At 28.1% G+C, this 27716-nt stretch overlaps 1 long non-coding RNA gene across 17 annotated transcripts; it reads left to right on the forward strand.

Moving 5' to 3' along the window:
* LOC127733272 (uncharacterized) lies at positions 1 to 27344 on the forward strand. 17 transcript variants are annotated; one of them, XR_007997045.1, is made up of 13 exons: positions 1 to 194; positions 15767 to 15913; positions 16501 to 16568; positions 16927 to 16995; positions 18406 to 18553; positions 19141 to 19208; positions 19567 to 19635; positions 22278 to 22425; positions 23013 to 23080; positions 23436 to 23504; positions 24440 to 24507; positions 25078 to 25142; positions 25388 to 27344. It is a non-coding gene; the product is annotated as an uncharacterized LOC127733272 (long non-coding RNA). The 17 variants fall into 17 exon arrangements; XR_007997046.1 differs by lacking the exon at positions 1 to 194 and adding an exon at positions 753 to 946; XR_007997048.1 differs by lacking the exon at positions 1 to 194 and adding an exon at positions 2265 to 2447.
* The last annotated feature ends 372 nt before the right edge of the window (positions 27345 to 27716 follow it).

Below are 27716 nucleotides of genomic sequence, written 5' to 3' on the forward strand. Positions count from 1 at the left end.
TGAAGAAGATGTTTACAGCAAAGACCCCGAAAATGGAGCCATTGACGAAGACCAGGAAAAGAAAATTAAAGGAAAGTATATTTAATTTTAGTCTAATTATAATTTTAGTTCTATTACAGTAGCAGGCCTTACCAAGTTCCAGTCAGTCACAGAACATGAAGATTGTTTCATTGAAGATAGGAAATGAGTAGCATGTAAGTATTTGGCTATACAATTGTACTTAAAACTATGTTCATATTTGTTAGGTCATTAAAATCAGTTTTTTCCCTGGAAATTTACATATTCATCTGCATTTTTCTACAAGTAATTGGGAAAATATGACCTGATTTAGATTGTTTGAAATTCGGTTGAAATTTAATCATTTCTGTTCAAGTGTATACATCAGATTGTTTTGAATAGCCACCAACTTGTGATAATTTGACGCACACATTAATTTCGAAAATAATGATTATATCATTAAACCGTCTTCATTACTGATTAAAATAAAGATTTAAAATGAAAATAGTTGATGATATATAGTCAAAAAGAGCAATTGACCAATGATGTTGGCTGCCATTAATGCCAGTTTTTTCTTTCTAAATATTTTGAAAAAAGTTTTATTTTTTAAATAAGCAAACTTTATTAAAAGTTTTATATTTGGTTTGATATTTTTGAACTGTCTTTTTTTTTTGCTCACTGTTGAATATATGTAAATTTTATTTGAGTTTATCAGCATCTGTCTATAAATAATTTTGTTTTTGCTTCAGATGCTATGAAGAAGATGTTTACAGCAAAGACCCCGAAAATGGAGCCATTGACGAAGACCAGGAAAAGAAAATTAAAGGAAAGTATATTTAATTTTAGTCTAATTATAATTTTAGTTCTATTACAGTAGCAGGCCTTACCAAGTTCCAGTCAGTCACAGAACATGAAGATTGTTTCATTGAAGATAGGAAATGAGTAGCATGTAAGTATTTGGCTATACAATTGTACTTTAAACTATGTTCATATTTGTTAGGTCATTAAAATCAGTTTTCCCTGGAAATTTACATATTCATCTGCATTTTTCTACAAGTAATTGGGAAAATATGACCTGATTTAGATTGTTTGAAATTCGGTTGAAATTTAATCATTTCTGTTCAAGTGTATACATCAGATTGTTTTGAATAGCCACCAACTTGTGATAATTTGACGCACACATTAATTTCGAAAATAATGATTATATCATTAAACCGTCTTCATTACTGATTAAAATAAAGATTTAAAATGAAAATAGTTAATGATATATAGTCAAAAAGAGCAATTGACCAATGATGTTGGCTGCCATTAATGCCAGTTTTTTCTTTCTAAATATTTTGAAAAAAGTTTTATTTTTTAAATAAGCAAACTTTATTAAAAGTTTTATATTTGGTTTGATATTTTTGAACTGTCTTTTTTTTTTGCTCACTGTTGAATATATGTAAATTTTATTTGAGTTTATCAGCATCTGTCTATAAATAATTTTGTTTTTGCTTCAGATGCTATGAAGAAGATGTTTACAGCAAAGACCCCGAAAATGGAGCCATTGACGAAGACCAGGAAAAGAAAATTAAAGGAAAGTATATTTAATTTTAGTCTAATTATAATTTTAGTTCTATTACAGTAGCAGGCCTTACCAAGTTCCAGTCGGTCACAGAACATGAAGATTGTTTCATTGAAGATAGGAAATGAGTAGCATGTAAGTATTTGGCTATACAATTGTACTTAAAACTATGTTCATATTTGTTAGGTCATTAAAATCAGTTTTTCCCTGGAAATTTACATATTCATCTGCATTTTTCTACAAGTAATTGGGAAAATATGACCTGATTTAGATTGTTTGAAATTCGGTTGAAATTTAATCATTTCTGTTCAAGTGTATACATCAGATTGTTTTGAATAGCCACCAACTTGTGATAATTTGACGCACACATTAATTTCGAAAATAATGATTATATCATTAAACCGTCTTCATAACTGATTAAAATAAAGATTTAAAATGAAAATAGTTAATGATATATAGTCAAAAAGAGCAATTGACCAATGATGTTGGCTGCCATTAATGCCAGTTTTTTCTTTCTAAATATTTTGAAAAAAGTTTTATTTTTTAAATAAGCAAACTTTATTAAAAGTTTTATATTTGGTTTGATATTTTTGAACTGTCTTTTTTTTTTGCTCACTGTTGAATATATGTAAATTTTATTTGAGTTTATCAGCATCTGTCTATAAATAATTTTGTTTTTGCTTCAGATGCTATGAAGAAGATGTTTACAGCAAAGACCCCAAAAATGGAGCCATTGACGAAGACCAGGAAAAGAAAATTAAAGGAAAGTATATTTAATTTTAGTCTAATTATAATTTTAGTTCTATTACAGTAGCAGGCCTTACCAAGTTCCAGTCAGTCACAGAACATGAAGATTGTTTCATTGAAGATAGGAAATGAGTAGCATGTAAGTATTTGGCTATACAATTGTACTTAAAACTATGTTCATATTTGTTAGGTCATTAAAATCAGTTTTTCCCTGGAAATTTACATATTCATCTGCATTTTTCTACAAGTAATTGGGAAAATATGACCTGATTTAGATTGTTTGAAATTCGGTTGAAATTTAATCATTTCTGTTCAAGTGTATACATCAGATTGTTTTGAATAGCCACCAACTTGTGATAATTTGACGCACACATTAATTTCGAAAATAATGATTATATCATTAAACCGTCTTCATTACTGATTAAAATAAAGATTTAAAATGAAAATAGTTAATGATATATAGTCAAAAAGAGCAATTGACCAATGATGTTGGCTGCCATTAATGCCAGTTTTTTCTTTCTAAATATTTTGAAAAAAGTTTTATTTTTTAAATAAGCAAACTTTATTAAAAGTTTTATATTTGGTTTGATATTTTTGAACTGTCTTTTTTTTTTGCTCACTGTTGAATATATGTAAATTTTATTTGAGTTTATCAGCATCTGTCTATAAATAATTTTGTTTTTGCTTCAGATGCTATGAAGAAGATGTTTACAGCAAAGACCCCGAAAATGGAGCCATTGACGAAGACCAGGAAAAGAAAATTAAAGGAAAGTATATTTAATTTTAGTCTAATTATAATTTTAGTTCTATTACAGTAGCAGGCCTTACCAAGTTCCAGTCGGTCACAGAACATGAAGATTGTTTCATTGAAGATAGGAAATGAGTAGCATGTAAGTATTTGGCTATACAATTGTACTTAAAACTATGTTCATATTTGTTAGGTCATTAAAATCAGTTTTTCCCTGGAAATTTACATATTCATCTGCATTTTTCTACAAGTAATTGGGAAAATATGACCTGATTTAGATTGTTTGAAATTTGGTTGAAATTTAATCATTTCTGTTCAAGTGTATACATCAGATTGTTTTGAATAGCCACCAACTTGTGATAATTTGACGCACACATTAATTTCGAAAATAATGATTATATCATTAAACCGTCTTCATTACTGATTAAAATAAAGATTTAAAATGAAAATAGTTAATGATATATAGTCAAAAAGAGCAATTGACCAATGATGTTGGCTGCCATTAATGCCAGTTTTTTCTTTCTAAATATTTTGAAAAAAGTTTTATTTTTTAAATAAGCAAACTTTATTAAAAGTTTTATATTTGGTTTGATATTTTTGAACTGTCTTTTTTTTTTGCTCACTGTTGAATATATGTAAATTTTATTTGAGTTTATCAGCATCTGTCTATAAATAATTTTGTTTTTGCTTCAGATGCTATGAAGAAGATGTTTACAGCAAAGACCCCGAAAATGGAGCCATTGACGAAGACCAGGAAAAGAAAATTAAAGGAAAGTATATTTAATTTTAGTCTAATTATAATTTTAGTTCTATTACAGTAGCAGGCCTTACCAAGTTCCAGTCGGTCACAGAACATGAAGATTGTTTCATTGAAGATAGGAAATGAGTAGCATGTAAGTATTTGGCTATACAATTGTACTTAAAACTATGTTCATATTTGTTAGGTCATTAAAATCAGTTTTTCCCTGGAAATTTACATATTCATCTGCATTTTTCTACAAGTAATTGGGAAAATATGACCTGATTTAGATTGTTTGAAATTCGGTTGAAATTTAATCATTTCTGTTCAAGTGTATACATCAGATTGTTTTGAATAGCCACCAACTTGTGATAATTTGACGCACACATTAATTTCGAAAATAATGATTATATCATTAAACCGTCTTCATTACTGATTAAAATAAAGATTTAAAATGAAAATAGTTAATGATATATAGTCAAAAAGAGCAATTGACCAATGATGTTGGCTGCCATTAATGCCAGTTTTTTCTTTCTAAATATTTTGAAAAAAGTTTTATTTTTTAAATAAGCAAACTTTATTAAAAGTTTTATATTTGGTTTGATATTTTTGAACTGTCTTTTTTTTTTGCTCACTGTTGAATATATGTAAATTTTATTTGAGTTTATCAGCATCTGTCTATAAATAATTTTGTTTTTGCTTCAGATGCTATGAAGAAGATGTTTACAGCAAAGACCCCAAAAATGGAGCCATTGACGAAGACCAGGAAAAGAAAATTAAAGGAAAGTATATTTAATTTTAGTCTAATTATAATTTTAGTTCTATTACAGTAGCAGGCCTTACCAAGTTCCAGTCAGTCACAGAACATGAAGATTGTTTCATTGAAGATAGGAAATGAGTAGCATGTAAGTATTTGGCTATACAATTGTACTTAAAACTATGTTCATATTTGTTAGGTCATTAAAATCAGTTTTGCCCTGGAAATTTACATATTCATCTGCATTTTTCTACAAGTAATTGGGAAAATATGACCTGATTTAGATTGTTTGAAATTCGATTGAAATTTAATCATTTCTGTTCAAGTGTATACATCAGATTGTTTTGAATAGCCACCAACTTGTGATAATTTGACGCACACATTAATTTCGAAAATAATGATTATATCATTAAACCGTCTTCATTGCTGATTAAAATAAAGATTTAAAATGAAAATAGTTAATGATATATAGTCAAAAAGAGCAATTGACCAATGATGTTGGCTGCCATAAATGCCAGTTTTTTCTTTCTAAATATTTTGAAAAAAGTTTTATTTTTTAAATAAGCAAACTTTATTAAAAGTTTTATATTTGGTTTGATATTTTTGAACTGTCTTTTTTTTTTGCTCACTGTTGAATATATGTAAATTTTATTTGAGTTTATCAGCATCTGTCTATAAATAATTTTGTTTTTGCTTCAGATGCTATGAAGAAGATGTTTACAGCAAAGACCCCGAAAATGGAGCCATTGACGAAGACCAGGAAAAGAAAATTAAAGGAAAGTATATTTAATTTTAGTCTAATTATAATTTTAGTTCTATTACAGTAGCAGGCCTTACCAAGTTCCAGTCGGTCACAGAACATGAAGATTGTTTCATTGAAGATAGGAAATGAGTAGCATGTAAGTATTTGGCTATACAATTGTACTTAAAACTATGTTCATATTTGTTAGGTCATTAAAATCAGTTTTTCCCTGGAAATTTACATATTCATCTGCATTTTTCTACAAGTAATTGGGAAAATATGACCTGATTTAGATTGTTTGAAATTCGGTTGAAATTTAATCATTTCTGTTCAAGTGTATACATCAGATTGTTTTGAATAGCCACCAACTTGTGATAATTTGACGCACACATTAATTTCGAAAATAATGATTATATCATTAAACCGTCTTCATTACTGATTAAAATAAAGATTTAAAATGAAAATAGTTAATGATATATAGTCAAAAAGAGCAATTGACCAATGATGTTGGCTGCCATTAATGCCAGTTTTTTCTTTCTAAATATTTTGAAAAAAGTTTTATTTTTTAAATAAGCAAACTTTATTAAAAGTTTTATATTTGGTTTGATATTTTTGAACTGTCTTTTTTTTTTTGCTCACTGTTGAATATATGTAAATTTTATTTGAGTTTATCAGCATCTGTCTATAAATAATTTTGTTTTTGCTTCAGATGCTATGAAGAAGATGTTTACAGCAAAGACCCCGAAAATGGAGCCATTGACGAAGACCAGGAAAAGAAAATTAAAGGAAAGTATATTTAATTTTAGTCTAATTATAATTTTAGTTCTATTACAGTAGCAGGCCTTACCAAGTTCCAGTCAGTCACAGAACATGAAGATTGTTTCATTGAAGATAGGAAATGAGTAGCATGTAAGTATTTGGCTATACAATTGTACTTAAAACTATGTTCATATTTGTTAGGTCATTAAAATCAGTTTTTCCCTGGAAATTTACATATTCATCTGCATTTTTCTACAAGTAATTGGGAAAATATGACCTGATTTAGATTGTTTGAAATTCGGTTGAAATTTAATCATTTCTGTTCAAGTGTATACATCAGATTGTTTTGAATAGCCACCAACTTGTGATAATTTGACGCACACATTAATTTCGAAAATAATGATTATATCATTAAACCGTCTTCATTACTGATTAAAATAAAGATTTAAAATGAAAATAGTTAATGATATATAGTCAAAAAGAGCAATTGACCAATGATGTTGGCTGCCATTAATGCCAGTTTTTTCTTTCTAAATATTTTGAAAAAAGTTTTATTTTTTAAATAAGCAAACTTTATTAAAAGTTTTATATTTGGTTTGATATTTTTGAACTGTCTTTTTTTTTTGCTCACTGTTGAATATATGTAAATTTTATTTGAGTTTATCAGCATCTGTCTATAAATAATTTTGTTTTTGCTTCAGATGCTATGAAGAAGATGTTTACAGCAAAGACCCCAAAAATGGAGCCATTGACGAAGACCAGGAAAAGAAAATTAAAGGAAAGTATATTTAATTTTAGTCTAATTATAATTTTAGTTCTATTACAGTAGCAGGCCTTACCAAGTTCCAGTCAGTCACAGAACATGAAGATTGTTTCATTGAAGATAGGAAATGAGTAGCATGTAAGTATTTGGCTATACAATTGTACTTAAAACTATGTTCATATTTGTTAGGTCATTAAAATCAGTTTTGCCCTGGAAATTTACATATTCATCTGCATTTTTCTACAAGTAATTGGGAAAATATGACCTGATTTAGATTGTTTGAAATTCGGTTGAAATTTAATCATTTCTGTTCAAGTGTATACATCAGATTGTTTTGAATAGCCACCAACTTGTGATAATTTGACGCACACATTAATTTCGAAAATAATGATTATATCATTAAACCGTCTTCATTACTGATTAAAATAAAGATTTAAAATGAAAATAGTTAATGATATATAGTCAAAAAGAGCAATTGAACAATGATGTTGGCTGCCATTAATGCCAGTTTTTTCTTTCTAAATATTTTGAAAAAAGTTTTATTTTTTAAATAAGCAAACTTTATTAAAAGTTTTATATTTGGTTTGATATTTTTGAACTGTCTTTTTTTTTTTGCTCACTGTTGAATATATGTAAATTTTATTTGAGTTTATCAGCATCTGTCTATAAATAATTTTGTTTTTGCTTCAGATGCTATGAAGAAGATGTTTACAGCAAAGACCCCGAAAATGGAGCCATTGACGAAGACCAGGAAAAGAAAATTAAAGGAAAGTATATTTAATTTTAGTCTAATTATAATTTTAGTTCTATTACAGTAGCAGGCCTTACCAAGTTCCAGTCAGTCACAGAACATGAAGATTGTTTCATTGAAGATAGGAAATGAGTAGCATGTAAGTATTTGGCTATACAATTGTACTTAAAACTATGTTCATATTTGTTAGGTCATTAAAATCAGTTTTTCCCTGGAAATTTACATATTCATCTGCATTTTTCTACAAGTAATTGGGAAAATATGACCTGATTTAGATTGTTTGAAATTCGGTTGAAATTTAATCATTTCTGTTCAAGTGTATACATCAGATTGTTTTGAATAGCCACCAACTTGTGATAATTTGACGCACACATTAATTTCGAAAATAATGATTATATCATTAAACCGTCTTCATTACTGATTAAAATAAAGATTTAAAATGAAAATAGTTAATGATATATAGTCAAAAAGAGCAATTGACCAATGATGTTGGCTGCCATTAATGCCAGTTTTTTCTTTCTAAATATTTTGAAAAAAGTTTTATTTTTTAAATAAGCAAACTTTATTAAAAGTTTTATATTTGATTTGATATTTTTGAACTGTCTTTTTTTTTTGCTCACTGTTGAATATATGTAAATTTTATTTGAGTTTATCAGCATCTGTCTATAAATAATTTTGTTTTTGCTTCAGATGCTATGAAGAAGATGTTTACAGCAAAGACCCCAAAAATGGAGCCATTGACGAAGACCAGGAAAAGAAAATTAAAGGAAAGTATATTTAATTTTAGTCTAATTATAATTTTAGTTCTATTACAGTAGCAGGCCTTACCAAGTTCCAGTCAGTCACAGAACATGAAGATTGTTTCATTGAAGATAGGAAATGAGTAGCATGTAAGTATTTGGCTATACAATTGTACTTAAAACTATGTTCATATTTGTTAGGTCATTAAAATCAGTTTTGCCCTGGAAATTTACATATTCATCTGCATTTTTCTACAAGTAATTGGGAAAATATGACCTGATTTAGATTGTTTGAAATTCGGTTGAAATTTAATCATTTCTGTTCAAGTGTATACATCAGATTGTTTTGAATAGCCACCAACTTGTGATAATTTGACGCACACATTAATTTCGAAAATAATGATTATATCATTAAACCGTCTTCATTACTGATTAAAATAAAGATTTAAAATGAAAATAGTTAATGATATATAGTCAAAAAGAGCAATTGAACAATGATGTTGGCTGCCATTAATGCCAGTTTTTTCTTTCTAAATATTTTGAAAAAAGTTTTATTTTTTAAATAAGCAAACTTTATTAAAAGTTTTATATTTGGTTTGATATTTTTGAACTGTCTTTTTTTTTTGCTCACTGTTGAATATATGTAAATTTTATTTGAGTTTATCAGCATCTGTCTATAAATAATTTAGTTTTTGCTTCAGATGCTATGAAGAAGATGTTTACAGCAAAGACCCCGAAAATGGAGCCATTGACGAAGACCAGGAAAAGAAAATTAAAGGAAAGTATATTTAATTTTAGTCTAATTATAATTTTAGTTCTATTACAGTAGCAGGCCTTACCAAGTTCCAGTCGGTCACAGAACATGAAGATTGTTTCATTGAAGATAGGAAATGAGTAGCATGTAAGTATTTGGCTATACAATTGTACTTAAAACTATGTTCATATTTGTTAGGTCATTAAAATCAGTTTTTCCCTGGAAATTTACATATTCATCTGCATTTTTCTACAAGTAATTGGGAAAATATGACCTGATTTAGATTGTTTGAAATTCGGTTGAAATTTAATCATTTCTGTTCAAGTGTATACATCAGATTGTTTTGAATAGCCACCAACTTGTGATAATTTGACGCACACATTAATTTCGAAAATAATGATTATATCATTAAACCGTCTTCATTACTGATTAAAATAAAGATTTAAAATGAAAATAGTTAATGATATATAGTCAAAAAGAGCAATTGACCAATGATGTTGGCTGCCATTAATGCCAGTTTTTTCTTTCTAAATATTTTGAAAAAAGTTTTATTTTTTAAATAAGCAAACTTTATTAAAAGTTTTATATTTGGTTTGATATTTTTGAACTGTCTTTTTTTTTTGCTCACTGTTGAATATATGTAAATTTTATTTGAGTTTATCAGCATCTGTCTATAAATAATTTTGTTTTTGCTTCAGATGCTATGAAGAAGATGTTTACAGCAAAGACCCCGAAAATGGAGCCATTGACGAAGACCAGGAAAAGAAAATTAAAGGAAAGTATATTTAATTTTAGTCTAATTATAATTTTAGTTCTATTACAGTAGCAGGCCTTACCAAGTTCCAGTCAGTCACAGAACATGAAGATTGTTTCATTGAAGATAGGAAATGAGTAGCATGTAAGTATTTGGCTATACAATTGTACTTAAAACTATGTTCATATTTGTTAGGTCATTAAAATCAGTTTTTCCCTGGAAATTTACATATTCATCTGCATTTTTCTACAAGTAATTGGGAAAATATGACCTGATTTAGATTGTTTGAAATTCGGTTGAAATTTAATCATTTCTGTTCAAGTGTATACATCAGATTGTTTTGAATAGCCACCAACTTGTGATAATTTGACGCACACATTAATTTCGAAAATAATGATTATATCATTAAACCGTCTTCATTACTGATTAAAATAAAGATTTAAAATGAAAATAGTTAATGATATATAGTCAAAAAGAGCAATTGACCAATGATGTTGGCTGCCATTAATGCCAGTTTTTTCTTTCTAAATATTTTGAAAAAAGTTTTATTTTTTAAATAAGCAAACTTTATTAAAAGTTTTATATTTGGTTTGATATTTTTGAACTGTCTTTTTTTTTTGCTCACTGTTGAATATATGTAAATTTTATTTGAGTTTATCAGCATCTGTCTATAAATAATTTTGTTTTTGCTTCAGATGCTATGAAGAAGATGTCTACAACAAAGACCCCGAAAATGGAGCCATTGACGAAGACCAGGAAAAGAAAATTAAAGGAAAGTATATTTAATTTTAGTCTAATTATAATTTTAGTTCTATTACAGTAGCAGGCCTTACCAAGTTCCAGTCAGTCACAGAACATGAAGATTGTTTCATTGAAGATAGGAAATGAGTAGCATGTAAGTATTTGGCTATACAATTGTACTTAAAACTATGTTCATATTTGTTAGGTCATTAAAATCAGTTTTTCCCTGGAAATTTACATATTCATCTGCATTTTTCTACAAGTAATTGGGAAAATATGACCTGATTTAGATTGTTTGAAATTCGGTTGAAATTTAATCATTTCTGTTCAAGTGTATACATCAGATTGTTTTGAATAGCCACCAACTTGTGATAATTTGACGCACACATTAATTTCGAAAATAATGATTATATCATTAAACCGTCTTCATTACTGATTAAAATAAAGATTTAAAATGAAAATAGTTAATGATATATAGTCAAAAAGAGCAATTGACCAATGATGTTGGCTGCCATTAATGCCAGTTTTTCTTTCTAAATATTTTGAAAAAAGTTTTATTTTTTAAATAAGCAAACTTTATTAAAAGTTTTATATTTGGTTTGATATTTTTGAACTGTCTTTTTTTTTTGCTCACTGTTGAATATATGTAAATTTTATTTGAGTTTATCAGCATCTGTCTATAAATAATTTTGTTTTTGCTTCAGATGCTATGAAGAAGATGTTTACAGCAAAGACCCCGAAAATGGAGCCATTGACGAAGACCAGGAAAAGAAAATTAAAGGAAAGTATATTTAATTTTAGTCTAATTATAATTTTAGTTCTATTACAGTAGCAGGCCTTACCAAGTTCCAGTCAGTCACAGAACATGAAGATTGTTTCATTGAAGATAGGAAATGAGTAGCATGTAAGTATTTGGCTATACAATTGTACTTAAAACTATGTTCATATTTGTTAGGTCATTAAAATCAGTTTTTCCCTGGAAATTTACATATTCATCTGCATTTTTCTACAAGTAATTGGGAAAATATGACCTGATTTAGATTGTTTGAAATTCGGTTGAAATTTAATCATTTCTGTTCAAGTGTATACATCAGATTGTTTTGAATAGCCACCAACTTGTGATAATTTGACGCACACATTAATTTCGAAAATAATGATTATATCATTAAACCGTCTTCATTACTGATTAAAATAAAGATTTAAAATGAAAATAGTTAATGATATATAGTCAAAAAGAGCAATTGACCAATGATGTTGGCTGCCATTAATGCCAGTTTTTTCTTTCTAAATATTTTGAAAAAAGTTTTATTTTTTAAATAAGCAAACTTTATTAAAAGTTTTATATTTGGTTTGATATTTTTGAACTGTCTTTTTTTTTTGCTCACTGTTGAATATATGTAAATTTTATTTGAGTTTATCAGCATCTGTCTATAAATAATTTTGTTTTTGCTTCAGATGCTATGAAGAAGATGTTTACAGCAAAGACCCCAAAAATGGAGCCATTGACGAAGACCAGGAAAAGAAAATTAAAGGAAAGTATATTTAATTTTAGTCTAATTATAATTTTAGTTCTATTACAGTAGCAGGCCTTACCAAGTTCCATTCGGTCACAGAACATGAAGATTGTTTCATTGAAGATAGGAAATGAGTAGCATGTAAGTATTTGGCTATACAATTGTACTTAAAACTATGTTCATATTTGTTAGGTCATTAAAATCAGTTTTTCCCTGGAAATTTACATATTCATCTGCATTTTTCTACAAGTAATTGGGAAAATATGACCTGATTTAGATTGTTTGAAATTTGGTTGAAATTTAATCATTTCTGTTCAAGTGTATACATCAGATTGTTTTGAATAGCCACCAACTTGTGATAATTTGACGCACACATTAATTTCGAAAATAATGATTATATCATTAAACCGTCTTCATTACTGATTAAAATAAAGATTTAAAATGAAAATAGTTAATGATATATAGTCAAAAAGAGCAATTGAACAATGATGTTGGCTGCCATTAATGCCAGTTTTTTCTTTCTAAATATTTTGAAAAAAGTTTTATTTTTTAAATAAGCAAACTTTATTAAAAGTTTTATATTTGGTTTGATATTTTTGAACTGTCTTTTTTTTTTGCTCACTGTTGAATATATGTAAATTTTATTTGAGTTTATCAGCATCTGTCTATAAATAATTTTGTTTTTGCTTCAGATGCTATGAAGAAGATGTTTACAGCAAAGACCCCAAAAATGGAGCCATTGACGAAGACCAGGAAAAGAAAATTAAAGGAAAGTATATTTAATTTTAGTCTAATTATAATTTTAGTTCTATTACAGTAGCAGGCCTTACCAAGTTCCAGTCGGTCACAGAACATGAAGATTGTTTCATTGAAGATAGGAAATGAGTAGCATGTAAGTATTTGGCTATACAATTGTACTTAAAACTATGTTCATATTTGTTAGGTCATTAAAATCAGTTTTTCCCTGGAAATTTACATATTCATCTGCATTTTTCTACAAGTAATTGGGAAAATATGACCTGATTTAGATTGTTTGAAATTCGGTTGAAATTTAATCATTTCTGTTCAAGTGTATACATCAGATTGTTTTGAATAGCCACCAACTTGTGATAATTTGACGCACACATTAATTTCGAAAATAATGATTATATCATTAAACCGTCTTCATTACTGATTAAAATAAAGATTTAAAATGAAAATAGTTAATGATATATAGTCAAAAAGAGCAATTGAACAATGATGTTGGCTGCCATTAATGCCAGTTTTTTCTTTCTAAATATTTTGAAAAAAGTTTTATTTTTTAAATAAGCAAACTTTATTAAAAGTTTTATATTTGGTTTGATATTTTTGAACTGTCTTTTTTTTTTGCTCACTGTTGAATATATGTAAATTTTATTTGAGTTTATCAGCATCTGTCTATAAATAATTTTGTTTTTGCTTCAGATGCTATGAAGAAGATGTTTACAGCAAAGACCCCAAAAATGGAGCCATTGACGAAGACCAGGAAAAGAAAATTAAAGGAAAGTATATTTAATTTTAGTCTAATTATAATTTTAGTTCTATTACAGTAGCAGGCCTTACCAAGTTCCAGTCAGTCACAGAACATGAAGATTGTTTCATTGAAGATAGGAAATGAGTAGCATGTAAGTATTTGGCTTTACAATTGTACTTAAAACTATGTTCATATTTGTTAGGTCATTAAAATCAGTTTTTCCCTGGAAATTTACATATTCATCTGCATTTTTCTACAAGTAATTGGGAAAATATGACCTGATTTAGATTGTTTGAAATTCGGTTGAAATTTAATCATTTCTGTTCAAGTGTATACATCAGATTGTTTTGAATAGCCACCAACTTGTGATAATTTGACGCACACATTAATTTCGAAAATAATGATTATATCATTAAACCGTCTTCATTACTGATTAAAATAAAGATTTAAAATGAAAATAGTTAATGATATATAGTCAAAAAGAGCAATTGACCAATGATGTTGGCTGCCATTAATGCCAGTTTTTTCTTTCTAAATATTTTGAAAAAAGTTTTATTTTTTAAATAAGCAAACTTTATTAAAAGTTTTATATTTGGTTTGATATTTTTGAACTGTCTTTTTTTTTTGCTCACTGGTGAATATTTGTAAATTTTATTTGAGTTTATCAGCATCTGTCTATAAATAATTTTGTTTTTGCTTCAGATGCTATGAAGAAGATGTTTACAGCAAAGACCCCGAAAATGGAGCCATTGACGAAGACCAGGAAAAGAAAATTAAAGGAAAGTATATTTAATTTTAGTCTAATTATAATTTTAGTTCTATTACAGTAGCAGGCCTTACCAAGTTCCAGTCAGTCACAGAACATGAAGATTGTTTCATTGAAGATAGGAAATGAGTAGCATGTAAGTATTTGGCTATACAATTGTACTTAAAACTATGTTCATATTTGTTAGGTCATTAAAATCAGTTTTTCCCTGGAAATTTATATATTCATCTGCATTTTTCTACAAGTAATTGGGAAAATATGACCTGATTTAGATTGTTTGAAATTCGGTTGAAATTTAATCATTTCTGTTCAAGTGTATACATCAGATTGTTTTGAATAGCCACCAACTTGTGATAATTTGACGCACACATTAATTTCGAAAATAATGATTATATCATTAAACCGTCTTCATTACTGATTAAAATAAAGATTTAAAATGAAAATAGTTAATGATATATAGTCAAAAAGAGCAATTGACCAATGATGTTGGCTGCCATTAATGCCAGTTTTTTCTTTCTAAATATTTTGAAAAAAGTTTTATTTTTTAAATAAGCAAACTTTATTAAAAGTTTTATATTTGGTTTGATATTTTAGAACTGTCTTTTTTTTTTGCTCACTGTTGAATATATGTAAATTTTATTTGAGTTTATCAGCATCTGTCTATAAATGATTTTGTTTTTGCTTCAGATGCTATGAAGAAGATGTTTACAGCAAAGACCCCGAAAATGGAGCCATTGACGAAGACCAGGAAAAGAAAATTAAAGGAAAGTATATTTAATTTTAGTCTAATTATAATTTTAGTTCTATTACAGTAGCAGGCCTTACCAAGTTCCAGTCAGTCACAGAACATGAAGATTGTTTCATTGAAGATAGGAAATGAGTAGCATGTAAGTATTTGGCTGTACAATTGTACTTAAAACTATGTTCATATTTGTTAGGTCATTAAAATCAGTTTTTCCCTGGAAATTTACATATTCATCTGCATTTTTCTACAAGTAATTGGGAAAATATGACCTGATTTAGATTGTTTGAAATTCGGTTGAAATTTAATCATTTCTGTTCAAGTGTATACATCAGATTGTTTTGAATAGCCACCAACTTGTGATAATTTGACGCACACATTAATTTCGAAAATAATGATTATATCATTAAACCGTCTTCATTACTGATTAAAATAAAGATTTAAAATGAAAATAGTTAATGATATATAGTCAAAAAGAGCAATTGACCAATGATGTTGGCTGCCATTAATGCCAGTTTTTTCTTTCTAAATATTTTGAAAAAAGTTTTATTTTTTAAATAAGCAAACTTTATTAAAAGTTTTATATTTGGTTTGATATTTTTGAACTGTCTTTTTTTTTTGCTCACTATTGAATATATGTAAATTTTATTTGAGTTTATTAGCATCTGTCTATAAATAATTTTGTTTTTGTTTCAGATACTATGAAGAAGATGTTTACAGCAAAGACCCGAAAATGGAGCCATTGACGAAGACCAGGACAAGATGCTTAAAGTAGCAGGCCTTACCAAGTTTCAGTCGCAGAAGATGAAGATTATTTCATTGAAAATTGGAGATAAATAACATGTTAGTATTTGGTTATTACAATTGTACTTTAAACTATGATAATATTTGTTAGGTATTTAAAATCAGTTTTCTCTTGGAAAAACTGCTTGAAATTTCATTACAAAATGGTCCAAAATTTCTTTGTCAAATTTATACTCTTATGAAATATATTTTAATAAGAATGTATTGTAATATTAAATATACTTATACCCCAATTTAGGATTTGACATAAAACATGCATCACACTAATTTCTGAAATAATTATTACAAAAAATAGTCGCTTAACATTGACAATTTGGATATATACATATTTATCTGCATTTTTTTTTAAGTATTTGGGAAAAATATGACCTGATTTAGATTGTTTGAAATTCAGTTAATTTTTAATCATTTCTGTTCAAAATGTACACATCAGATTGTTTTGGTTAACTTGTCTACCATTTTCTGATAATTCGAAGCACACATTAATTTTGGAAATAATTATTATATCATTTAACTGTCTTCATTACTATTTAAAATGAAAATAATGAATGATATATAGTCTAAAAGGGCAATTGACCAATGATGTTCGCTGCCATTAATGCCAGTTTTTTCTTTCTATATTGAAGCTCCAAGGAAGATTAATTATTACATTAATCTTCACCCAAGTCTGAGGCCATGACATGAAAGAAATAACGTAAGTATATTTAAGCCAACCAATTTCTGCACATTATCTAGAAAAATGTGATAAAGTACATAAGGCAACACACATTTTTCTTATTTTGCACATTTACAACACAGAAATAGATAATTTATCAGTTTGACAAATGTTTTCCAGGTACACAAATAAAATTTTATAACGTGAAAAGTAAATCCTGAGATAGAATTTTATCCTTCAAGGGGAGACTAGTACAATAAACAGCAAGAATGTTTCTTTCAGTGGGAGATAACTCACTATTATGCAATTAGAATACAGAATTTAAAAAAAAATTTAGGTTGGCAATTTAACAGATTTGTAAAATATATAATTTGTGTCAATTCTAATTCCTTTTTAGGTTATATTAGTGCCAATGTTTTCATGAATGGGGAGTAAGACTTGGTGGTATAATATTTCTAATATACAAGTAGGTATATAATTCCTCTATTTAAACAAAGGAGAAGGTCTGGTAAGGGCTCATTTTGGCCTAATATTCGAAGTACATCTAATGAAAGATTTTTGACATTTTTTAAACACGCAAGTGTCTACTTCAGTCAATCAATTAGTGTATGTAAAAGATTTGGACTGATTTGGTCATTAAAGATGCTCAAATAGAGGCTTAAATACCAAAAATCTATCAAATAATCCATAAAATGTCACTTTTCAGAAGGTTTTTGTCTAAAATGAAAGTGGCCGCATTTGTGTTCAGTCTCAACCTTTATATATGTTATGTATTATCATCAAATACAACATATATTTAAATATTAAGACGGAACACAAATGCGGCCCCTTCCATTTTAGACAAAAACCACCATAAAATTAGCACAAATGCTAAAATTGTGAAGATTTCTGTAATATTGCATGAATTTCTGATGTTATTACCCGATGCATGTGCATTGTATTGTCAAAATCGGCCCATATTAATGGAACAGAAGTTTTCTTCTTTGCAATAAATAGCTAAAAGTTTACGCTTTAACAAATTTGTAAAAATGCTATATTTTGGGGCCAAAAAGGGGTCTTACCAGGATTACTCCTTTTATTATTATAAAATAAGTTTAAAGGAAATAAAATGTGCTCAAGGCTTAAAGTTGTAAGAGGTAAAATGTTGTTTTTTTCTTGACTAAATGTTCTAAAGATTTGAATTGGTTACATGGATGTCATTGTAAAGACTTAATTTTTGTATGCAGACTTTGGCAAAACCACGAAATGAAGTACCCACAAAAATACAATTGTTCCTTAATATAAAATAAATTGGTGCCCAAGAAAATAAATAAATCCACAATAATATGCAAGCAATATAATTGTACTTAAAACTATGTTCATATTTGTTAGGTCATTAAAATCAGTTTTTCCCTGGAAATTTACATATTCATCTGCATTTTTCATTTAGTAATTGGGGAAAATATGACCTGATTTAGATTGTTTGAAATTCAGTTGAATTTTAATCATTTCTGTTCAAGTGTAAACATCAGATTGTTTTGAATAGCCACCAACTTGTGATCATTTGACGCACACATTAATTTCGAAAATAATGATTATATCATTAAACCGTCTTCATTACTGATTAAAATAAAGATTTAAAACGAAAATAGTTAATGATATATAGTCAAAAAGAGCAATTGACCAATGATGTTGGCTGCCATTAATGCCAGTTTTTTCTTTCTAAATATTTTGAAAAAAGTTTTATTTTTTAAATAAGCAAACTTTATTAAAAGTTTTATATTTGGTTTGATATTTTTGAACTGTTTTGGTTTTTTTTTTGGCTCACTGTTGAATATATGTATATTTTATTTGAGTTAACCAGCAGCTGTCTAAAATAATTTTGTTTTTGTTTCAGATACTATGAAGAAGATGTTTACAGCAAAGACCCTGAAAATAGAGCCATTGGCGAAGACCAGGACAAGATGCTTAAAGTAGCAGGCCTTACCAAGTTTCAGTAGCAGAAGATGAAGATTATTTCATTGAAAATTGGAGATAAAAAACATGTAAGTATTTGGTTATTACAATTGTACTTTAAACTATGACAATATTTGTTAGGTATTTAAAATCAGTTTTCTCATGGAAAAACTGCTTGAAATTTCATTACAAAATGGTCCAAAATTTCTTTGTCAAATTTATACTCTTATGAAATATATTTTAATAAGAATGTATTGTAATATTAAATATACTTATACCCCAATTTAGGATTTGACATAAAACATGCATCACACTAATTTCTGAAATAATTATTACAAAAAATAGTCGCTTAACATTGACAATTTGGATATATACATATTTATCTGCATTTTTTTTTAAGTATTTGGGAAAAATATGACCTGATTTAGATTGTTTGAAATTCAGTTAATTTTTAATCATTTCTGTTCAAAATGTACACATCAGATTGTTTTGGTTAACTTATCTACCATTTTCTGATAATTCGAAGCACACATTAATTTTGGAAATAATTATTATATCATTTAACTGTCTTCATTACTATTTAAAATGAAAATAATGAATGATATATAGTCTAAAAGGGCAATTGACCAATGATGTTCGCTGCCATTAATGCCAGTTTTTTCTTTCTATATTGAAGCTCCAAGGAAGATTAATTATTACATTAATCTTCACCCAAGTCTGAGGCCATGACATGAAAGAAATAACGTAAGTATATTTAAGCCAACCAATTTCTGCACATTATCTAGAAAAATGTGATAAAGTACATAAGGCAACACACATTTTTCTTATTTTGCACATTTACAACACAGAAATAGATAATTTATCAGTTTGACAAATGTTTTCCAGGTACACAAATAAAATTTTATAACGTGAAAAGTAAATCCTGAGATAGAATTTTATCCTTCAAGGGGAGACTAGTACAATAAACAGCAAGAATGTTTCTTTCAGTGGGAGATAACTCACTATTATGCAATTAGAATACAGAATTTAAAAAAAAATTTAGGTTGGCAATTTAACAGATTTGTAAAATATATAATTTGTGTCAATTCTAATTCCTTTTTAGGTTATATTAGTGCCAATGTTTTCATGAATGGGGAGTAAGACTTGGTGGTATAATATTTCTAATATACAAGTAGGTATATAATTCCTCTATTTAAACAAAGGAGAAGGTCTGGTAAGGGCTCGTTTTGGCCTAATATTCGAAGTACATCTAATGAAAGATTTTTGACATTTTTTAAACACGCAAGTGTCTACTTCAGTCAATCAATTAGTGTATGTAAAAGATTTGGACTGATTTGGTCATTAAAGATGCTCAAATAGAGGCTTAAATACCAAAAATCTATCAAATAATCCATAAAATGTCACTTTTCAGAAGGTTTTTGTCTAAAATGAAAGTGGCCGCATTTGTGTTCAGTCTCAACCTTTATATATGTTATGTATTACAGTAGACTCCGGCAAATCGGATACCCAAAATGTCAGCTAAAAATATCCGATTACCCGATATATTCAATTAGACGATGAATGTATATTCATTGAATATTCTGCAATAATGAGTAGATATAATCCTGAAATGTTACTAACCCTGACAATTGCTTAATATGTGAAAGGGCTGGAGGATTGATGGAGTGATTTTTATCAGTTACATCACCACGATGTTTGTGTAAAAAATTATCAGCTGATTATGAAATGATTAAATTTGTTTGCAGTTTTAAATCCTTTATTTATTAAAATAAATCAAATGTCCTGAAATATTTATGTGAATTATTATCTACCATCCATAGTTTGTCTTTATTTGTTTTGTAAGCAAATTAATATCCATTATTTACATTATCACACAGGTAAACTAATTTGGCTATAAATAGATCTAAGCATGTCTGTGTAGAATCTCCAAACAGAAATCGTATTTGTTATAATTTTATTTCTTTAAATAATCAAATTTAAATTTATGAAAATAATCATGATTGATAGAATATTATTGCATAAAGTTTACGTTTTCTGAAGACTATTTATATTTAGGTCATAGTTCTAGAGGCTTCCTCTCAAATTTGTAAACATCCAAAATGGCGTCCATGACATGTGGTTACTTTTGCACATGTGAAAAAAATATATCTGACAAAAGTCAGATTTCTCTTGTCAAAAGGGATTTATATTTATATTGCAATAAATTATTCAGAAGGAGGTACATTCAGTTTAGATTATATTTCTGATTCTGTGAACATTTAGAGTTTAATCAAAATTCTCCAAACAGCAACGGCCAACGTCAACTTGTCAACTGAGTCTTGCATATTTTATAAATAAATTCAAACCATTTGAAGTAAAAGGGCATCTAATTCACATGACAAAGGAAGACAATGATTAAAGACAACAATTTATTAAGAAGTAGTTCCTTTTATTTAGTAAAAACAAAATCTTCTTGTCTGCAAGATTGTAAATTCGTAACTTCCGGGTCCATTTCCTGTCAGAAAAACATTGAAAATATCCGATTGTGCATGGTTTTGAACAAAATGACCTGAATATTCTTATCCGATTTGCCGATATATTCTTATATCCGATATTCGATTACACGATAAAATTAACATTAAACATATAGGGTAGGGTTTGGTGTTTTGAAATAATATTACAATAGCCGATATATTCCTTTAGCCGATATCCGATTAGGTGGAGTCTACTGTATCATCAAATACAACATATATTTAAATATTAAGACGGAACACAAATGCGGCCCCTTCCATTTTAGACAAAAACCACCATAAAATTAGCACAAATGCTAAAATTGTGAAGATTTCTGTAATATTGCATGAATTTCTGATGTTATTACCCGATGCATGTGCATTGTATTGTCAAAATCGGCCCATATTAATGGAACAGAAGTTTTCTTCTTTGCAATAAATAGCTAAAAGTTTACGCTTTAACAAATTTGTAAAAATGCTATATTTTGGGGCCAAAAAGGGGTCTTACCAGGATTACTCCTTTTATTATTATAAAATAAGTTTAAAGGAAATAAAATGTGCTCAAGGCTTAAAGTTGTAAGAGGTAAAATGTTGTTTTTTTCTTGACTAAATGTTCTAAAGATTTGAATTGGTTACATGGATGTCATTGTAAAGACTTAATTTTTGTATGCAGACTTTGGCAAAACCACGAAATGAAGTACCCACAAAAATACAATTGTTCCTTAATATAAAATAAATTGGTGCCCAAGAAAATAAATAAATCCACAATAATATGCAAGCAATATAATTGTACTTAAAACTATGTTCATATTTGTTAGGTCATTAAAATCAGTTTTTCCCTGGAAATTTACATATTCATCTGCATTTTTCATTTAGTAATTGGGGAAAATATGACCTGATTTAGATTGTTTGAAATTCAGTTGAATTTTAATCATTTCTGTTCAAGTGTAAACATCAGATTGTTTTGAATAGCCACCAACTTGTGATCATTTGACGCACACATTAATTTCGAAAATAATGATTATATCATTAAACCGTCTTCATTACTGATTAAAATAAAGATTTAAAACGAAAATAGTTAATGATATATAGTCAAAAAGAGCAATTGACCAATGATGTTGGCTGCCATTAATGCCAGTTTTTTCTTTCTAAATATTTTGAAAAAAGTTTTATTTTTTAAATAAGCAAACTTTATTAAAAGTTTTATATTTGGTTTGATATTTTTGAACTGTTTTGGTTTTTTTTTTTGGCTCACTGTTGAATATATGTATATTTTATTTGAGTTAACCAGCAGCTGTCTAAAATAATTTTGTTTTTGTTTCAGATACTATGAAGAAGATGTTTACAGCAAAGACCCTGAAAATAGAGCCATTGGCGAAGACCAGGACAAGATGCTTAAAGTAGCAGGCCTTACCAAGTTTCAGTAGCAGAAGATGAAGATTATTTCATTGAAAATTGGAGATAAAAAACATGTAAGTATTTGGTTATTACAATTGTACTTTAAACTATGACAATATTTGTTAGGTATTTAAAATCAGTTTTCTCATGGAAAAACTGCTTGAAATTTCATTACAAAATGGTCCAAAATTTCTTTGTCAAATTTATACTCTTATGAAATATATTTTAATAAGAATGTATTGTAATATTAAATATACTTATACCCCAATTTAGGATTTGACATAAAACATGCATCACACTAATTTCTGAAATAATTATTACAAAAAATAGTCGCTTAACATTGACAATTTGGATATATACATATTTATCTGCATTTTTTTTTAAGTATTTGGGAAAAATATGACCTGATTTAGATTGTTTGAAATTCAGTTAATTTTTAATCATTTCTGTTCAAAATGTACACATCAGATTGTTTTGGTTAACTTATCTACCATTTTCTGATAATTCGAAGCACACATTAATTTTGGAAATAATTATTATATCATTTAACTGTCTTCATTACTATTTAAAATGAAAATAATGAATGATATATAGTCTAAAAGGGCAATTGACCAATGATGTTCGCTGCCATTAATGCCAGTTTTTTCTTTCTATATTGAAGCTCCAAGGAAGATTAATTATTACATTAATCTTCACCCAAGTCTGAGGCCATGACATGAAAGAAATAACGTAAGTATATTTAAGCCAACCAATTTCTGCACATTATCTAGAAAAATGTGATAAAGTACATAAGGCAACACACATTTTTCTTATTTTGCACATTTACAACACAGAAATAGATAATTTATCAGTTTGACAAATGTTTTCCAGGTACACAAATAAAATTTTATAACGTGAAAAGTAAATCCTGAGATAGAATTTTATCCTTCAAGGGGAGACTAGTACAATAAACAGCAAGAATGTTTCTTTCAGTGGGAGATAACTCACTATTATGCAATTAGAATACAGAATTTAAAAAAAAAATGTTGGCAATTTAACAGATTTGTAAAATATATAATTTGTGTCAATTCTAATTCCTTTTTAGGTTATATTAGTGCCAATGTTTTCATGAATGGGGAGTAAGACTTGGTGGTATAATATTTCTAATATACAAGTAGGTATATAATTCCTCTATTTAAACAAAGGAGAAGGTCTGGTAAGGGCTCGTTTTGGCCTAATATTCGAAGTACATCTAATGAAAGATTTTTGACATTTTTTAAACACGCAAGTGTCTACTTCAGTCGATTCAATTAGTGTATGTAAAAGATTTGGACTGATTTGGTCATTAAAGACACTCAAATAGAGGCTTAAATACGAAAAATCTATCAAATAATCCATAAAATGTCACTTTTCAGATGGTTTTTGTCTAAAATGAAAGTGGCCGCATTTGTGTTCAGTCTCAACCTTTATATATGTTATGTATTATCATCAAATACAACATATATTTAAATATTAAGACGGAACACAAATGCGGCCACTTCCATTTTAAACAAAAACCATCGTAAAATAAGCACGAATGCCAAAATTGTGAAGATTTCAGTAATATTGCATGAATTTCTGATGTTATTACCCGATGCATGTGCATTGTATTGACAAAATCAGCCCATATTAATGGAACAGAAGTATTCTTCTTTGCAATAAATAGCTAAAAGTTTACATTTTAACAAATTTGTAAAAATGCTATATTTTGGGGCCAAAAAGGGGTCTTACCAGGCCTATTCCTTTTATTATTGTAAAATAAGTTTAAAGGAAATAAAATGTGCTCAAGGCTTAAAGTTGTAAGAGGTAAAATGTTGTTTTTTTCTTGACTAAATGTTCTAAAGATTTGAATTGGTTACATAGATGTCATTGTAAAGACTTAATTTTTGTATGCAGACTTTGGCAAAACCACGAAAAGAAGTACCCACAAAAATACAATTGTTCCTTAATATAAAATAAATTGGTGCCCAAGAAAATAAAGAAATCCACAATAATATGCAAGCAATATTCCAACACCGATTCTATTTATTTTTTAAGAATTTTTATTGACTAAGCATTTTACTTTTTCAGGCTAGCAATAATTACTGCTTTTCAGTATGGGTTGAGGTTTAGAATGATCATTGGAGCTGACTTTTAAGGTAAGAAAGAACCATTGCATAGATTTATGAACTTGTTGATTACAGATTATGTAAATGCCCTTGAATTTTGTTACGCCTGTGAGTTTTTATGACAGAAGCCTGGCATGTGGTCTCATGGGGGTCCAAGTGTGAAGTGGGATTGGCCGATTTTTTATAACCGTGACATGAATGCAACTCCTAAGACCATTTGACAGAAAGCTCTCAAACTTGGTAGGATTGTTTGCCATTGTGAGTTGTTAACAAGAAGAGAAAAGATTTCTGCACAAATGCGGGAAAGTAAAAAAGTTAATTATTTTGATTACATTTGTATTTTTATATTTATTTTTTGTTTTATTGATTTTCCCACTGTTATTGGGGACAAAGTCCTCATGTAAATGTTTAAAAGATTTGAATTGATTACATAGAAGTCATATTTGTTTGTGTTGTTGGGTTTCGTCACATTGATGTGTTCTCTGCATCGTCTTTTACCTTGATATGTTATATATCACCTATTTCTATAAAATGAACATAAGTATAGCAACAAAGATTCTTTTCTAACTATTTTGAATGACTAAGCATTATATATTTCAGGTTAGCATTACAGCTTGTCCTTACAGATTGATGTTGGAAATGGCCATTGGAGTTGAATTTTAAAGGTAAGAAAGAACTATTATATAGATTTATAAACTTTTTTATTTAAGATCTTGTAAATTCCCATGGTTTTTATAATCTTATTACAATTTAATGTTTTCTGGAAGGACATGTCAAGTTTAAGGAAGGGAAAAATGATTATTTTGGAAAGTTTCTCTCCTTTAATTGTAATTCCCAGTTTGCTATTTGTTGCCTATTTCAGTTTCTTAAAATATGACAGAAAATTGAAAAGTGTCTATTTCTTTTTCAGATAACTATTACTGTGGCTGAAGGATATAATTGTTTGATTAATTCTCCGTATCCCTCGGAGTTATTGCAAAGGTTATTAACATGTATACAGCTTGGCACTCTACACAAGGCATTGGATTTAACGTCCCCATTCTGACCGGACATGGCTGCGAATTCATACATCCTGCACTTCCAAACAGAAGCCCCACTGCCAGTCTGAAGAAGAGTTTCAAATTTATATATTTGAATATGATAATGTATTTTGTTTTGTTAAGTATATTATAAAATTTTGAACTGACACCAGTTTTTTTAAGCTTATAGAAAAGTCCTAGGTGCCATACAGAGTCAAATGCACGTTTAATGTCTACAAAACATGCATATAATGGTTGGGATTTATTTCTGATGTATTTTTGTATAAGAGTATTTATTACAAACATATGATCAGATGTACTACATCCTCTTTATCCAATTTGCTCTTTACAAATGAGTTTTTTCTTCTCAAAAAAGGCTGTCAGTCTATTATTTAATATTCTGTTAAAAAGTTGACCAATAGTGTCACTTATTGTTATACCTCTATAGTTTGAAGGATCATATATTGACCCCTTTTTATGTCTAGTTGAAATATTCTCTTTGGCCATATTTTAGGATAGATTCCTGCAGAAAAAAATCTATTAAAAGCTTTTAAAAATAGTGGGTTAAAAATTGATTGGCAGTACTTAATTATTTCATTTAGTATCATATTTAATCCACAGGATTTGCCATTCTTTAAAGATTTAATAGCTTTTAGTAGTTCAGACTCTGTAATCTTGAAAGTCTTAATTCATTAAAAATATTAGTTTTTTCTAAATTATTAAGCTCCTGCAGAATTGTATCATTTTCAGCAATTGTAGTTTTATTTAGGGATTTAAAATGATTCTCCCAATCTTCCAAACTGATATTTGTTTCCTTTTTATCATTGTTATCTCCTTTTAATTTTTCAACTAATTTCCAATAGGATTTTCATTTTTAAGATTATCTAGCTTATTAAAGAAATAACTCTTTAAACTTACATTTATCTTTTCTCGTTTTTCTGTAATGTTTTAGGCATTTAAAATATGACCCTCTAATGTATTGGTCATTGCTATACTTTTGCAATCGATTGCATTTATGATCTAGTTCTTGTTTTATTTTCTTAAGACTGTAATCATACCATAACTTTTGCTTTCTGTTATTAACTTTCTTTTAATATTTTTTCATAGTTTTCTTCTTTTTTAAGGCTAAGTCGCCTGCAGTTATAATGATTTTATTTAGGTTATCTATCATATATTTTTATGCTTATGAGTTATATTCATGTATGTTGTTTTTAATAATAAAAAATTCCCAAGGCATATAAGTATAACAGGAATTGATTGTCTTCTTGCACGCATGTAATACATGTAGGCGTAGGAATTTTAGCACCAAAAATTAGGTTATAAAGTGAACTGAAATTTGTACTGTGAACATTGTATTTTTTTTAAGGATCTTTAAGAGAACAAAGATTTGCATAATTTTGTATTTTTTAAATTAATTTTCATGAAGGTGGAATGGCTATACAAACGTAATCGTATTTCGACTTTTGTACCAAATTTTTTATAGCCGTAGTCCTAATGACAAGATTTCTTTTTACTTACATATATTCAAACAAAATTATGTTTTCTTTTACTCATTTCCTGGAGTGAGGTCCTACACTTAGAGTTTCGCTGGCATTGACAAAAGGACACAGGTTTCCTAAAATGGGTTTTTCCTGGTTGGCCACGGAACATTGAAATGTAGTTATTCAGTTTTTTTACTGCAAAAGGTTGACATGAGATTATTCAGTTTTTCAAATGCAAAAGGTTGACATGAGATTATTTTTCTAGTATAAGTTATTGAATTCATATTGTATAATGTATAGTGTGTAATTTGTCTTATTAAATCGACAGCTCACAATATGCAGTACTCGAGCTAGTCAAAAAACATAAGTTTGTGTTGTGTTTTTCTTTAAGTAGTTAGGTTAAATGTATTTAGTGGAAAGAATCCTATGTCCTTCAAGCTGTCTGGGTTATTGGCAGTATGAATATATAAAAATAAGATCTGGTGTGATTGCCAATTAGACAACACTCCACAAGAGACCAAATGACATAGAAATTAACAACTATAGGTCACTGTACGGCCTTCAACAATGAGCAAAACCCATACCGCATAGTCAGCTATAAAAGCCCCCGAAATGACAATTGTAAAACAATTCAAACATTTGTTTTGTTGAGCCTATTTATTTGAGGGAAAGAAGTTATGATACTATATATAGTATATAATCAGCTATAGTTAGATGAGGCATCTGCGCAATCCTAGGC

This window comes from Mytilus californianus, unplaced genomic scaffold (assembly GCF_021869535.1).
Source record: "Mytilus californianus isolate M0D057914Y unplaced genomic scaffold, xbMytCali1.0.p SCAF_3, whole genome shotgun sequence".
Classification (NCBI taxonomy): Eukaryota; Metazoa; Mollusca; class Bivalvia; order Mytilida; family Mytilidae; genus Mytilus; species Mytilus californianus.